The sequence below is a fragment of the Pongo abelii genome, chromosome 16 (assembly GCF_028885655.2).
Source record: "Pongo abelii isolate AG06213 chromosome 16, NHGRI_mPonAbe1-v2.0_pri, whole genome shotgun sequence".
Classification (NCBI taxonomy): Eukaryota; Metazoa; Chordata; class Mammalia; order Primates; family Hominidae; genus Pongo; species Pongo abelii.
Window position 1 is genome coordinate 30,466,359 of NC_072001.2, and position 17,390 is coordinate 30,483,748.

General features: G+C 38.2%; 1 long non-coding RNA gene across 1 annotated transcript in view; it reads right to left on the reverse strand.

Annotated features, from left to right (window-relative positions):
* LOC129050428 (uncharacterized) overlaps nt 1-16,539 on the reverse strand; it is a 45,352-nt gene extending 28,813 nt beyond the window's left edge. The window contains exon 1 of the long non-coding RNA XR_008514066.2: nt 16,377-16,539. This is a non-coding gene — a long non-coding RNA (uncharacterized LOC129050428). The remainder of the gene's footprint in view (nt 1-16,376) is intronic.
* Between the last annotated feature and the right edge of the window lie 851 nt (nt 16,540-17,390).

Sequence of the window (17,390 nt, forward strand, 5' to 3'; positions counted from 1 at the left end):
AAGAGACAAAGAAGGCCACTACATAATGGTAAAGGGATCAATTCAACAAGAAGAGCTAACTATCCTAAATATATATGCACCCAATACAGGAGAACCCAGATTCATAAAGCAAGTCCTGAGTGACGTACAAAGAGACTTAGACTCCCACACATTAATAATGGGAGACTTTAACACCCCACTGTCAACATTAGACAGATCAACAAGACAGAAAGTCAACAAGGATACCCAGGAACTGAACTCAGCTCTGCACCAATCGGACCTAATAGACATCTACAGAACTCTCCACTCCAAATCAACAGAATATACATTCTTTTCAGCACCACACCACACCTATTCCAAAATTGACCACATACTTGGAAGTAAAGATCTCCTCAGCAAATGTGAAAGAACAGAAATTATAACAAACTATCTCTCAGATCACAGTGCAATCAAGCTAGAACTCAGGATTAAGAATCTCACTCAAAACCGCTCAACTACATGGAAACTGAACAACCTGCTCCTGAATGACTACTGGGTACATAACGAAATGAAGGCAGAAATAAAGATGTTCTTTGAAACCAACGAGAACCAAGACACAACATACCAGAATCTCTGGGATGCATTCAAAGTAGTGTGTAGAGGGAAATTTATAGCACTAAATGCCCACAAGAGAAAGCAGGAAAGATCCAAAATTGACACCCTAACATCACAATTAAAAGAACTAGAAAAGCAAGAGCAAACACGTTCAAAAGCTAGCAGAAGGCAAGAAATAACTAAAATCAGAGCAGAACTGAAGGAAATAGAGACAGAAAAAACCCTTCAAAAAATTAAGGAATCCAGGAGCTGGTTTTTTGAAAGGATCAACAAAATTGATAGACTGCTAGCAAGACTAATAAAGAAAAAAAGAGAGAAGAATCAAATAGATGCAATAAAAAATGATAAAGGGGATATCACCACCGATCCCACAGAAATACAAACTACCATCAGAGAATACTACAAACACCTCTATGCAAATAAACTAGAAAATCTAGAAAAAATGGATAAATTCCTCGACACATACACCCTCCCAAGACTAAAACAGGAAGAAGTTGAATCTCTGAATAGACCAATAACAGGAGCTGAAATTGTGGCAATAATCAATAGCTTACCAAGCAAAAAAAGTCCAGGACCAGATGGATTCACAGCCGAATTCTACCAGAGGTACGTACAAGGAGGAACTGGTACCATTCCTTCTGAAACTATTCCAATCAATAGAAAAAGAGGGAATCCTCCCTAACTCATTTTATGAGGCCAGCATCATCCTGATACCAAAGCCGGGCAGAGACACAACCAAAAAAGAGAATTTTAGACCAATATCTTTCATGAACATTGATGCAAAAATACTCAATAAAATACTGGCAAACCAAATCCAGCAGCACATCAAAAAGCTTATCCACCATGATCAAGTGGGCTTCATCCCTGGGAGGCAAGGCTGGTTCAATATATGCAAATCAATTAATGTAATCCAGCATATAAACAGAACCAAAGACAAAAACCACATGATTATCTCAATAGATGCAGAAAAGGCCTTTGACAAAATTCAACAACCCTTCATGCTAAAAACTCTCAATAAATTAGGTATTGATGGGACGTATCTCGAAATAATAAGAGCTATCTATGACAGACCAACAGCCAATATCATACTGAATGGGCAAAAACTGGAAGCATTCCCTTTGAAAACTGGCACAAGACAGGGATGCCCTCTCTCACCACTCCTATTCAACATAGTGTTGGAAGTTCTGGCCAGGGCAATTAGGCAGGAGAAGGAAATAATGGGTATTCAATTAGGAAAAGAGGAAGTCAAATTGTCCCTGTTTGCAGATGACATGATAGTATATCTAGAAAACCCCATTGTCTCAGCCCAAAATCTCCTTAAGCTGATAAGCAACTTCAGCGAAGTCTCAGGATACAAAATCAATGTACAAAAATCACAAGCATTCTTATACACCAATAACAGACAAACAGAGAGCCAAATCATGAGTGAACTCCCATTCACAATTGCTTCAAAGAGAATAAAATACCTAGGAATCCAACTTACAAGGGACGTGAAGGACCTCTTCAAGGAGAACTACAAACCACTGCTCAAGGAAATAAAAGAGGATACAAACAAATGGAAGAACATTCCATGCTCATGGTAGGAAGAATCAATATCATGAAAATGGCCGTACTGCCCAAGGTAATTTACAGATTCAATGCCATCCCCATCAAGCTACCAATGAATTTCTTTACAGAATTGGAAAAAACTACTTTAAAGTTCATATGGAACCAAAAAAGAGCCCGCATCACCAAGTCAATCCTAAGCCAAAAGAACAAAGCTGGAGGCATCACACTACCTGACTTCAAACTATACTACAAGGCTACAGTAACCAAAACAGCATGGTACTGGTACCAAAACAGAGATATAGATCAATGGAACAGAACAGAGCACTCAGAAATAACGCCACACATCTACAACTATCTGATCCTTGACAAACCTGGCAAAAACAAGCAATGGGGAAAGGATTCCCTATTTAATAAATGGTACTGGGAAAACTGGTTAGCCATATGTAGAAAGCTGAAACTGGATCCCTTCCTTACACCTTATACAAAAATCAATTCAAGATGGATTAAAGACTTAAACGTTAGACCTAAAACCATAAAAACCCTAGAAGAAAACCTAGGCATTACCATTCAGGACATAGGCATGGGCGAGGACTTCATGTCTAAAACACCAAAAGCAATGGCAACAAAAGCCAAAATTGACAAATGGGATCTAATTAAACTAAAGAGCTTCTGCACAGCAAAAGAAACTACCATCAGAGTGAACAGGCAACCTACAAAATGGGAGAAAATTTTCGCAACCTACTCATCTGACAAAGGGCTAATATCCAGAATCTACAATGAACTCAAACAAATTTACAAGAAAAAAACAAACAACCCCATCAAAAAGTGGGTGAGGGACATGAACAGACACTTCTCAAAAGAAGATATTTATGCAGGCAAAAAACACATGAAAAAATGCTCATCATCACTGGCCATCAGAGAAATGCAAATCAAAACCACAATGAGATACCATCTCACACCAGTTAGAATGGCAATCATTAAAAAGTCAGGAAACAACAGGTGCTGGAGAGGATGTGGAGAAATAGGAACACTTTTACACTGTTGGTGGGACTGTAAACTAGTTCAACCATTGTGGATATCAGTGTGGCGATTCCTCAGGGATCTAGAACTAGAAATACCATTTGACCCAGCCATCCCATTACTGGGTATATACCCAAAGGACTATAAATCATGCTGCTATAAAGACACATGCACATGTATATTTATTGCGGCATTGTTCACAATAGCAAAGACTTGGAACCAACCCAAATGTCCAACAATGGTAGACTGGATTAAGAAAATGTGGCACATATACACCATGGAATACTATGCAGCCATAAAAAATGAAGAGTTCATGTCCTTTGTAGGGACATGGATGAAACTGGAAATCATCATTCTAAGTAAACTATCGCAAGAATAAAAAAACCAAACACCACATATTCTCACTCATAGGTGAGAATTGAACAATGAGAACACATGGACACAGGAAGGGGAACATCACACTCTGGGGACTGTTGTGGGGTGGGGGGAGGGGGGAGGGATAGCATTGGGAGATATACCTAATGCTAGATGACGAGTTAGTGGGTGCAGCGCACCAGCATGGCACATGTATACATATGTAACTAACCTGCACATTGCACACATGTACCCTAAAACCTAAAGTATAATAATAATAAATAAATAGAAAAAAAATAAAATAATAAACTAAGGTAACTTGAAAAAAAAAAAAACAAAACAAACCAATGGATAAAAGAAACATGCAAAATACCTGAACAGATATATCATCAAAAACTGTACAGATGGCAAGCATTTGAAAAGATGTTCAACATTATATGCAATTAGGAATTTCAAATTAAAACAGTACTGATATCCCACTACACATATTTTAGAATGGCCAAAATCCAAAACACTGACAACACCAAATGGTGGTGAGGATGTGGAACAACAGAAACTCTCATTCATTGGGAATGAGAATGAAAAATAGTACAGCTCCCTTGGAATTGTGGTTTCTTACAAAATAAACATAAGATCCAGTCATTGCATTCTTTAGCGTTTACCCAAATGAACTGAAAACTTACGCTCACACAAAAGCTATTACATGGATGTTTATTATTGGAGTGTTATCCTCAATTGTCAAAAGTTGGATGCAACCAAGAAGGCCTTCAGTAGGATGAATAGAGAAAAAGTTGGGGTACATCAGGCAATAGAATATTTTTCAGCAATGAAAAGAAATTAGCTATCAAGCCATGAAGAGACAAGAAGGAAACTTAAATGCCTTTTACTAAATGAAATAAACCAATCTTAAAATTCTAAAAAAAAAAAAAAAAGACAACAATCAGGGCTGGGCATAGTGGCTCACACCTGTAATCCTAGCACTTTGGGAGGCCGGAGGTGGGTGGATTGCCTGAGATCAGGAGTTTGAGACCAGACTTGGAAACACAGTGAAACCCTGTCTCTACTAAAACATAAAAAAATTAGCTGGGTGTGGTGGCGTGTGCCTGTAATCCCAGCTACTTGGGAGGCTGAGGCAGGAGAATCACCTGAACCCTGGAGGCAGAGGGTGCAGTGAGCCGAGATCATGCCATTGCACTCCAGCCTGGGCAACAGTGCAAGACTCTGTCTGAAAAAAAAAGAAAAAACAATTGGACTTTAGACAATAATTTATTTATGGAGATGTTTATCATTGCATTATTTGAAGATCACTTAAAATTTTAAAATGAAAGAAAATTAGTAAACAGCACTTTGTAAAATAATTAAAAATTATATTTCGATAGAATTTATGGAGTCTGCAAGGTCTAGTAATCAGAACAGCATCAAGGTTTGGCAAATTAAATGTGGAATAAAGGTGGACAAGGCTTGTTTGAGATGCATAGAACAAGTTAAAGTGGGAAGAATCGGCTCCATTTTTGCTACTTTAGAGTGTATAAGGAGGCAGATTATTTAGTAATGTAAACAAATTACTTAAGAATCCCTTGTTCTGTTACCCAGGGAGTTGGTTTGACCTGTGGGCTTTCCACCTACATAACCCCTAATCTGGTCATTATTGCTGTTTGTAGAAGCAGAATTTCAGAGGAATAAAGAGAAAAATTCAGCAGTATTTGGAAGCCTCAACTTAGAAAAAGAATGGTCCAACTACTTCTCGTTGACAGGAAATATTTCAGAACTAGAGTGATATATGTGTGTTTTTGTGAATTTATGTATATATGGTATTTATTCATAAAATATTTTATTCATATGAAAAAGGCAGAACCCAAGCTCACTATCATCAAAATAAAGTTACCCCTGAGTTTGCCATTCTTCATTTGGCTTCAGGGTGACATTAATCCATAGGTGGCTAGTGGCAAGATACATAGAGATGGAATACCCTGACTTAACTCTCACATATTGTCTATACAATAAATTGTGCTGAGCAGAACCGAAACTAATGGTAGAGATAATTGGTAAGAAAGCCAGTTTCACTGAGTAAGAAACACTGGTGAGGTGGGGGCAATCACTGAAAGGTGAATGATGCTATTCTTTGGCATTGAGTTCCAAAATGCACTGTGAGATCTAATGTTCCTAAATGTGCATTCCAGCTGGAAAACAAAACCAAATGTAAGGATAATAGGACAGTTGTCCTTTTCAGAAGCTCCCAAGGATTTTTAAAAATCTGTAATGACAAATCTTTGCTTTGTTAACTGTGTTCGTCATTTTGACTTAAGAAATATTGCAATAGACAGCTGGGCGCAGTGGCTCATGCCTGTAATCCCAGCACTTTGGGAGGCCAAGGTGAGCAGATCACGATGTCAGGAGATCGAGACCATCATGACTAACAAGGTGAAACCCCGTCTCTACTAAAAATACAAAAATTATCCAGGCGTGGTGGTGGGCGCCTGTAGTCCCAGCTACTCGGGAGGCTGAGGCGGGCGAATGGCGTGAACCTGGGAGGCGGAGCCTACAGTGAGCCGAGATCCTGCCACTGAACTCCAGCCTGGGCGACAGAGCAAGACTCCGTGCCGCCCCCCCCACCCAAAAAAAGAAAAATATTGCAATAGACACAGAAAAAAAAATAGGTTTTTATTTAGGGTTTCAGCTTGAGGCTGAGTTAGTGATGAATTAATTGAGAAACAAAACACCCAAGATTTTCAATTGTTCAAACAGCAACTTGAAAGGAAACTACTCAAGGCTAGGGAGCTCCATCAGAAAAGAATTAGAATTAACAGTGTATGAGCCTAACATAGACTAAAAGTAATGTCTCTTTCCAACAGCCATACTGGAAAATTTCATAATTCGTCAGGCTTTGGGTATAGTAACATCAAAAGGTTTTCCTGAATCTTGGGGAACAATTAGCCCTAGAATGAGCACTGTTCTGGTCTAGCCTAAAAAAAGATATTAAAATTTAAGCAGATGAACTAAATCTCAGAATATGTGAATCAAAAATATGAAGTTAAAAAATACACTGGTCCTGAAGAGATGAAATTCAAAATGGCTGGCACTCAATACCAGGAACACAAAGAAGTAGGAAATGTAGCATCTAATGAAGAAGATAATCAATACATCAAAATTGACCCAGAATGGACACATATATTATTATTCACAAAAAATAATATTAGAAACGCTATCATAACTGTATTCTGTATGTTTTAAACTTTCAGTAGAGACATCAAAGTTATTCAAAAATCAAAACCAAACTGTCAGACATGAAAACTACAATGAATGAGATGAAATTACACTAGATGGAATCAAGTGTAATGGAATGACAGATTAAACATTCCATGAAAAAATTAGTGAATTAAAAATCATGGCAATAGAAACTCCAAATCAAACACACAGAGAAAAACAATTTATGAAGAATTTATGAAGAACCCATTTCCCTCAAATAACTGAAGATGTAATGGTAAAAATTTGTCAAAATTTGATGAAAAATGTAAACTTATGGGTCCAAGAACCCTAATGAACCCAATAACAAGAAATGAAAAAAAAAGAAGAAATAAAGCATCTTATAATCAAAATATTGAAACTCAGTGATAAAGAGAAAAGTTAAGAGTAGCCAGAGAGAAATAGACACATTCCACACACAGCAACAAAGACAAGGATGGTAGTAGAGAGCTCACTGCAAAAGTGCAAGGGAGAAGACAGCAAAATCGTTAAAATACTCAAAGAGAGAAAAAAACTGTAGACAGAATTTCATACATAGCAAAAACACATTTCAAAGAGAAAAGGTGAAATGAAGATTTTTTTCCCCACATACAAACGCTGAATGAGGGAAGTGACTTCATGGAAACTGGAGTAGCTCAACAATTGGCCCCTTTAGTGAAGCAACAATGAGGCTGGCAACACTGAATCAACTTTTTCAGAATTTTGGAAGCTAGTTAAAAAAAAAACCATCTTACAGCAATCAGTGGATTATTTAATGAAGAAAGAGATGGCTAAATTTTGGTTATAAAGCATCATGGCATTTTTGCTTATCAACAAACCATCCCTCACTCACCAGATCTACAGAAGGCATGGAGACAGTGTTCCCAGTGTGGACTGGTGGTGCTGGGGGAAAAAATATGGACCTTGCGGCCGGGCGCGGTGGCTCACGCCTGTAATCCCAACACTTTGGGAGGCTGAGGTGGGCAGATCAGGAGGTCAGGAAATCAAGACCATCCTGGCTAACACGGTGAAACCCCGTCTCTACAAAAAAATACAAACAATTAGCCGGGCGTGGTGGCAGGCACCTGTAGTCCCAGCTACTCGGGAGGCTGAGGCAGGAGAATGGTGTGAACCCGGGAGGCGGAGCTTGCAGTGAGCTGAGATCAGGCCACTGCACTCCAGCCTGGGCGACAGAGCGAGACACTGTCTCAAAAAATAAATAAATAAAAATGGACCTTGCGATACATATTTAAGAAAAAGGTGGCTGTGTGTTTTAACCTGCCAGGCAGTTCCTTGATGGAGCAGTGCAGAAACTGGCATTTGTTTTGCCCACCATGGCCAGAAAGTGATTTAAAAAAAACCTGCAAAAGGATTAAAAATTGCAAATCATACATTGATAAGGATCAAATATACAGAATATATAATGAATGTGTTAGTCTGTGTAGATTGCTACAGCAAAATACCATAAACTGCATAGCTAATAAACAATAGAAATGTGTTTCTCACAGTTCTGGAGACTGAAAAGTCCAGTATGAAGGCATCAGCAGATTTGGCGTCTGGTGAGGACTCACTTTCTGGTTCCTAGATGGTGCCTTCTAGCTCCCTCCTCACATGGTGGAAGGAATGAATAGCTCTCATGGACCTCTTTTATAATGGAAGTAATCCCATTCCCTGAGTGTTCTATCCTCATGACCTAACCATCTATCAAAGGCTGTATGTTCTAATACCATCATCTTGGGGATTAGAATTTTAACATATGAATCAAGGTGGGAAAACAAATATTCAGACCATAGCAAGGAACCTTTACAATTCAATGGAAGAAAAAGAGAATTGGTAAATAATGTGAATAGAAAGTTCTCCAAAGTATCTATAAGAATGACAAATAAGCATACGAAACAATGTTAAAAATATTTCATTTTTAGAGAAATGCAAATCAAAATCACAATGAGATGTCACTTTATACTACTAGGATAGTGACAATTAAAAAAAGGAAAAACATAACCAGTGTTGAAGATGTGGAGAGACTGTAACCCTTGTAAATCAATGGTGGAAATGTGTGGCATTTCCTGCCAAAGTAAAACAGAATGGCCCATGGACTATGATCTAGCAATTCCACTCCTAGGGATGTGACCTCCAATATTGAGAACAGGCACTAAACTACTCATATGTAAATGAATTCTATATCCCAGAAATTCTATATCAGGGCCATGTGTGGCTCATGCCTGTAATACCAGCACTTTGGGAGGTCGATGAGGGCAGACTGCTAGAGCTCAGGAATTCCAGACCAGCCTGGGCATCATGGTGAAACCCAGTCTCTACCAAAAATACAAAAAATCAACTGGGTGTGGTGCTGTATGCCTGCAGTCCCAGCTACTCAAGAGGAGTCGGGAGGATCACTTGAGGCTTGGTGGTGGAGGTTGTAGTGAGCCACAATCAAACCACTGCACTCCAGCCTGGGCGACAGAGTGAGATCCCGTCTCAAAAAAAGACAAGAAAGGAAAAGAGAAGAAATGCTATATCCTGTACAATTATCCATATAATGAAAGTGAAGTAGAAATAAAGACTTTCTCAGGTGAAGAAAAACTGGGAATTAATCACCAGCAGACCTCCCCTGTAAAAAATGTTAAAATAATTTTTCAAGAAGAAGGAAATCACTTAGAAACTCAGATCTAGATAAAGAAAGAAAATGTGTTAGAGAAGGGATACATGAAGGTAAAATAAAATTGTATTTCTTAGCTATCATTGATCTAAAAGGTAACTTTGTTTAAAGTAAGTAGCAAGGTATTAGGTGATTATATGATTATTTTTCTTTTGTCTCTTGATGTGCATTACATTAATTTACTGATTTTTCAAATATGGAAGGAATCTTGCATATTTGGAATCAATCCATATTTGGAATCAATCCCACTAGGTCATGGTGTATAATTCCTTATATATTGCTAGATTCAACTTGCTTGTATTTTGTTGAGAGTATCTGCATCTGTATTAGAAGCAAATCATACCTCTGATAAGGGACTTGTACCTAGAATATAGAAAGAACTATTACAACAAAATGACATAAAGATGAATAACCAATTTTTTAAAAGGGCGAAGGATCTTAACACTTCCTCAGAGAAGAAACATAAATGGCTAATACACACATGAAAAAAATGTTCAACATCATTAGTCATTAGGACAGTGCAAATCAAAACCACAATGAGACAACTCTGCACATCCTCTAGGATGGCAACATTCAAAAGGACCCACTAGCATGTGTTGGTGAGGATGCAGAAAAATTGGACAACTTGTATGCTGCTTGTGAGAGCATGAAATTGTGCGCCATCTTCTAAAAAGATTCTGGCGTTTCCTCACCAGATGATAGAGTCACCAGATGATCCTGTGACTTTTCTTCACCATGAGAAAATAAATTTTCACACAAATACTTGCATATGAATACTTACACCAGAAGTAATCACAAGCCAAAAGGCTTCAGAAATAACCCCAATGTCCAGCAATAAATGAATCGATGGTGGTGTATATGTACAATGGAATATTATTAAGCCATGAAATATAACAAAGTACTGATATATTCCATAATAGAGAGGAATCTCAAAAATATTATGATCTGTGAAAGAAGCCAGACAGCAAAGTCCACATATTCTATGATTTAAGGCATGTAAAATAACCAGAATAAGTAAATTCATACAAGTCATTGGGAATGGGATGGAATTGCTTAATAAGAGGTTTTATTTTAGGGTGATGAAAATATTTTAGAACTAGATAGAGGTAGTAGTTTAATAATATTTTGAATGTACTAAATGCAATTGAGTTGTTCATTTTAAAATGGTTAATTTTAGGTTATATGAATTTCAACTCATTTTTTTAAGCTGAAAGAATTAATTACCAGCACACCTACAATTTTTAAAAATGTTAGAGAGAATCTTCTAATGTAGAAGAAAACTCATACCAAATGGAAATATGAAGCGACACCAATGATTCTCAATTAGGGGCAATTTTGCCTCCCAAGGTATGTTTAGTAATGTCTGAAATTATTTTTGGCTGTCATGACTGGGGAGGAGGGTGATTTGTTACATGTATCCTGTGTGTAGAGGGCAGGAATAGAGCTAAAAATACTGCAATGAACAGTATAAAATCCCCTATATCAAAAAATAATTATTTATCCCATAGTGTGAATAGCGCCAAGGTTGTGAAAACATGATATATGCAAAGGGAAAAACAGCATGGGAAATGATAAGAATTTTTTTTTTCAAAAAATTTAAATGTCTTGAAAATATAATTGATTAGTTAAATTACAGTAAAAACAAATATTGTTAATTATTGTAGAGGGGAGTATAGCATTTATAAAATAAAAACTAAGAACACAATAGTGCAATGGTCAGAGGAGAAAAAAAGAAAGTATACTATTACTAGGAACTATCCATGGTATATATAAGGTGGTATAATATCATTTTAAGGTAGTCCGTGATAAGATAAACACGTATATTCTAAACTCTAAAGTAACCACTAAAATAGAGAGTTATATCTAATAAGTAAAGAGAAAAAGAAAATAATAAAAATAATATATAGGAAGCAGAATTAAAGGGAAGATGGGGACAGACAGCAGACAGGACAAATAGAAAACAAATAGAAAGATGAAATATGCAAACTTTACCATGTCAGTATCACATGAAATATAAGTGGTTTAAATACCACAATTAAGGCCCAAACTGGAATTTCTAGTTTCAGCTCAGAGACTAATGGGAGCTAGGACAGTGGGAAGCCCCTGAGGGCCACAAACATGTGGGGAGTGGAATTGCCTCTGCTTGGTGGATTTTCTGTCCCAGAAGTTCCTCTAGGAACTCCATTAGGTCTTGGCCAGGAGCAGTGGCTCACGCCTGTAATCCCAGCACCCTGGGATGCCGAGGTGGGCGGATCATGATGTCAGGAGATGGAGACCATCCTGGCTAATATGGTGAAACCCCGTCTCTACTAAAAATACAAAAAGTTAGCCAGGAGTGGTGGAGGGCGTGTAGTCCCAGCTACCCCGGAGGGTGAGGCAGGAGAATGGCTGAACCTGGGAGGCGGAGCTTGCAGTGAGCTGAGATGGCGCCACTGCACTCCAGCCTGGGCGAAAGAGCAAGACTCTGTCTCAAAAAAAAAAAAAAAAAGAAAAAAGAACTCCATTAGGTCTCATAGGGTACACTCCAGAGATTCCAGAAAAAGCTTCATGCTAGGTAAAGGAACAGTAGCCTCTAAATAAACATAAACCTCATGAATCCCCTAAGTAACAAATACAGATAAATCTACAGAGAAAAGGGCAACAAAAACTGTAGCCACTGAGCACTCACAGAAAATCCATGGAGCTGGACGGGGGTAACAGCATAAATAAAGCCCTATCACTGGGGGAGGGCCAGGAAAACACAGGAGGGAGGTTGGGAGTGCTAAGGATCAGCCAGATCAGTTAAGCAACAAAAATAAATAAAAGGGCATCCAATTTTCTGTTTTTTTGAGACAGGGTCTGTCTCTGTTGCCCAGGCTGGAGTACAGTAGAGCAATCTCAGCTCACTGTAACCTCTGCCTCCTGGGTTCAAGCGATTCTCCTGCCTCAGCCTCCTGGGTAGGTGGGACTACAGGTATGGACCACCACTCCCAGCTAATTTTGGCATTTTTAGTAGAGATGGGGTTTCACCATGTTTGGCCAGGCAGGTCTGAAACTCCTGACTTCAGGTGGTTTCACTATGTTTGGCCAGGCTGGTCTCGAACTCCTGACCTCCAGTGACCTTCCCTCCTTGGCCTCCCAAAGTGCTGAGATTACAGGCATGACCCACGACGCCTGGCAGGCATTCAAATATTATAGGAAGAAAATTGTCTCTGTTTGCCGATGACATAATATTATACATAGAAAACCTTAAAGAGGCTACCAAAAAAACTTTTAGAACTAATAAACAAATCTGGTAAAGTTGCAGGATACGAAATCAATGTGCAAAAATTAGTCTTGTTTCTGCACACTAACAAAGAACGATCCAGGAGGAAAAATTAAGAAAACAATCCCATTTACAACAGCATCAAAAAATTATACTTAGGAGTAAATTCAACCAGAATGTGACAGATTTGCAAATAATAAACTATAAAACATTAATAAAAGACATTGAAGATAACATGAATAAATGAAAAGACCCCTTGTGTTCATGAATTGGAAGAATTAATGTTGCTAAAATATCAGGACACTATCCATAGCAATCTAGAGATTTAGAGCAATTGCTATCAAAATTCCAATATCATTTTTCACTGAAATAGACAAAACAATCCCCAAATTCATACGGAACCACAAAAGATCTTGAGCAGCCAGAGTAATCTTGAGCAGCATGTACAAAGCTGGAGGCATCACATTACCTGATTTCAAAATATATTACAAATCTGTAGTAATCAAAAGGGCATGGCATAGAAATAGACACATCAGCCAAAGGAACAAGAAAGCCTAGAAGGCCGGGCATGGTGGCTCACACCTGTAATCCCAGCGCTTTGGTAGGCAGAGGCAGGCAGATCACAAGGTCAGGAGATCAGGACAATCCTGGCTAACACAGTGAAACCCCGTCTCTACTAAAAATACAAAAAAAAAAAAAAAAAGATAGCCTAGAAATAAACACATGCATCCATGGTCAATTGATTTTCAAAAAAGTTTCTAACACCACACATGGGAAAAGGAGAGTCTGTTCAATAAAGGGTGTTGAGAAAACCAGGTATCTATACGCAGAAAACAAAATTGGACTCGTTTCTCACCCTTTCACAAAAAAAACATCGAAGTGGATTAAACACTTAAACACAAGACCTGAATATGTAAAACTACTAGAAGAAAACATAGAGGAAAACCTCCACGACATGGGTCTGGGAAACGGTTTCTTGGACATGACCCCAAAAGCACAGGCAACAAAAGCAAAAATATGCAAATGGGATTGCATCACACTAAAAAGCTTCTGCACAGCAAAGGAAAAATTTAACAGAGTGAAGAGACAACCGCTGGATTGGTAGAAAACACAGGTGCTCCTCAACTTATCATGGAGTTACATTTGGATAAACCTGTCGTAAATTGAAAATGAAAATTGGAAATGTTGTAAGAAATGCATTTAATACAACTGACCTACCTTAAACATGCGCAGAACACTTATATTATCTGAGCAAAATCATCTGGCAACACAGTCCACTGTGGAGCATTGTTTTTTTTTTTTAATCCTTGTGATCATGTGATAAATGAGAACAGCATCTCACTGCTACTGCCCAGCATAGTGAGAGTATTGTACCACATATTGCTAGCATGGGGAAAGATTGAAAGTTAAAATTCAGGCCGGGCTCGGTGGCTCACGCCTGTAATCCCAGCACTGTGGGAGGCTGAGGCGGGCAGATCACGAGGTCAGGAGATCGAGACCATCCTGGCTAACACAGTGAAACCCCATCTCTAGTAAATATACAAAAAATTAGCCAGGCATGGTGGCGGGCGCCTGTAGTCCCAGCTACTCGGGAGGCTGAGGCAGGAGAATGGTGTGAACCCAGGAGGCTGAGGTTGCAGTGAGCTGAGATAGCGCCACTGCACTCCAGCCTGGGTGACAGAGTGAGACTCTGTCTCAAACAAACAAACAAAAAGTTAAAATTCAAAGTAAGATTTCTACAGAGTGTGTATTGCTTTCACACCACTGTAAAGTTGAAAAATCTGGACCACCACAAGACGGGACTGTCTGTATTTGCAAACTATACATTAATAAGAGGTGGATATCCAAAATATATAAGGAACTTAACTCAGTAGCAAGAAAACAAGTGGCTCAATTTAAAAATGAGCAAATGATCTGAATAGACATTTCTCAAAAGAAGACAAATGGCCAACAAATATAGGAAGAAATGCTCAACATCAGCGATCATCAGGAAAATGCAAATTTAAGCCACAATGACATATCACCACATATGTTAAAATGTTTTTCATAGAAAATCCAAGTGATAACAAGTGTTGGCGATGATGTGGAGAAAAGGGAACCATTGTACACTGTCGGTGGGAATGTAAATTAGTGCAGACATACAGAAAACAGTATGGACATTCTACAAAAAGTTCAAAATAGAACTACCATATTATGCAGCAATGCTACTACTGAGTATATATCCAAAGAAAATGAAATCAATAGGTTTAAGAGGTATCTACACTGCCATGTATCAACTTAATTATCCATCAACAGATGAATGGATAAAAAAATGTGGTATATATACACAATGAAATATTATTTAGCCTTTAAAATGAAGGGAATTCTGTCATTAGCAACAACATGGATGAACCTAGAGAACATAAAATAAGTGAAATGTGCCAAACACAGAAAGACAAATACTATATTATCTCACTTATACAAGGAATCTTAAAAAGTTGAACTCGGAATCGCTTGAAACTGGGAGGCGGAGCTTGCAGTGAGCCAAGATCGTGCCACTGCACTCCAGCCTGGGCAACAGAGCGAGACTCCATCTCAAAAAAAAAAAAACAAACAAACAAAAACGAATAAAACGGAGGGGTCAATTTCTATGTTTATCCAAAAAACAATCTATGGTGGTATTGGGTTGGTTTCAAGTCTTCCCTTAACCAGATTAACAAGCATTAAGTAAAAGTAGTAGAGCAATAGAGCTGGGAGAACTGCAAGAGACAAATTCTTACAAGGGAACAGTGCAAATGGAATACTCAATGCTGAGGAGGAAAATGCAAAACAAAGTAGAGAGTAGACATTGAGTAAAACCTTATGATAAATAAGCCTGTATTCTAAACACAAGGTATCACAAGAGAAATGCGGATTCTTCATTGTATTCTATACAGTGAGGGTATAGCAAGAACATAGGCATGGTCTGTACAGAGGATCAAAGATAAGAATTATAGTAGATTTCTTGTCAGAAACTACGCAGGAAAGAAGACAATGGAGTGCTGTCTTTAAATGCTGAAAGTAAATGTACTGTCAATCCAGGATTCTTTTATTCCATTACTTTACATAGTAAGAAAATGCTTCAAAAATGAAGGTTAGAAAAGACATTCTCAAAACAAAAGCTGAAGAAATTGATTAACAGAAGACCCACTATATAAGAAATAAGAAACATTCAATGGAGTTCTTAACGCTGAAGGAACATGATCAATGTCAAACATTTGAATGTAGGCAAATAGGTAAGAGTTTTGGAAACAGAATAAATACAGGTAAATGAAACCTTTTTTTCTTATTTTTATATTCTGACACATAACTTGCATTTTAAAGCAAAAATAGTAATCATGTTTTATCTGTTCATAGCATATATAAAAATAATTTTATATATAAAATTATATATACATATATTATCAAAAATTATATATATTTGTAAACATATGACAATAATAGCACAAAGTCAATCCAAATTGATACCGGGAGGGAGAGATTGGAAATTTACTGTCATAAAGTCCTTATATGACATGTGAAGAGGTCTAATATTATTTAAAAGTACACTCAGATTACATTTAAATGTATATTGTAAACCCCAGGACAACTAGTTTTGTTTCTTTTAATGGAAGTCAACTTCTGGTTTACAAGTGACACTGAAGTCATCATTCCTATTCTTACAAAAAGAGGAAAACTGAAAATCAACAACTTTTCTTAGACCCATCAGAGATTTGAGGTTGCAGGAGAAAGTGCCACCTGAAATCTGAAGAGACTGGTGAACACAGAGTCACAGCTGAGATCTCACACCTGGAGCAGAAGCCACTGGAGCCGTAATCTGGTAGGAATTCTTAAATGGTAATTTTGGTGAATTTCTGGACAGTGAATTTAGACTAGCATGAGAGTAAAAAGCTCCTGGGGGTCAGAGTCTTGAGGGGCCCTCCCTGACCTTTGTGGGTTTACCTCTGTGAACCTCATTGTTACCTAGTGTAATGGCTACATGACATAACTGAATTTCTACCCCACCCGAATGCTGCTTAAAAAGAATACCTGTTGGATACTATGCCTATTACCTGAGTAACTAAATAATATGTACACCAAACCCCCACAACATGCAGTTTACCTACATAATAATCCGGCATATGTGCCCCTAAACCTAAAATTAGAGTTACAAAAAGAAGAAGAAAACACATGCAGTACAAAGTTCTCTCTGTAACTAGACCAGCCAAAACTGGCTGGAACCAAGATAGCTAACCGAATGGCTTCAAAAAGATCTCAGGTTTCATTATAATTTCATTTCTGTGTTAAATGACACTTCCACCAGCGCCATGACAGTTGACCATCGCCATGAAAACAACTGCAAGAAGCCACAGAAGGCCAAAAACGAAGGCGTCACTCTGGTTCCAAGTTCACTGCCCATTTCTGGAAAAGACATGACTATTTATCCTATCACTTTTAATGTCCAGTCCCTTTATTTAGGTTGACACCCTATATTTTAACCTCCTCACCCCCGACTAGTAGAGAAGCTGATTTGTGACCCACGTCCCTGCTTCTTCATTTCCTGGCCATGAATAGCTCTGCTTGATGCTCACTTTCGGTTCCTTATTGGGTCTGTGACACCAAATGGGGACAGAGCCCATCTTTTCAGGCTACCAAGTTTATTGGTTAAAAAATGGCAACTGGCCGGTCGCGGTGGCTCACGCCTGTAATCCCAGCACTTTGGGAGGCTGAGGTGGACGCATCACGAGGTCAGGAGATTGAGACCATCCTGGC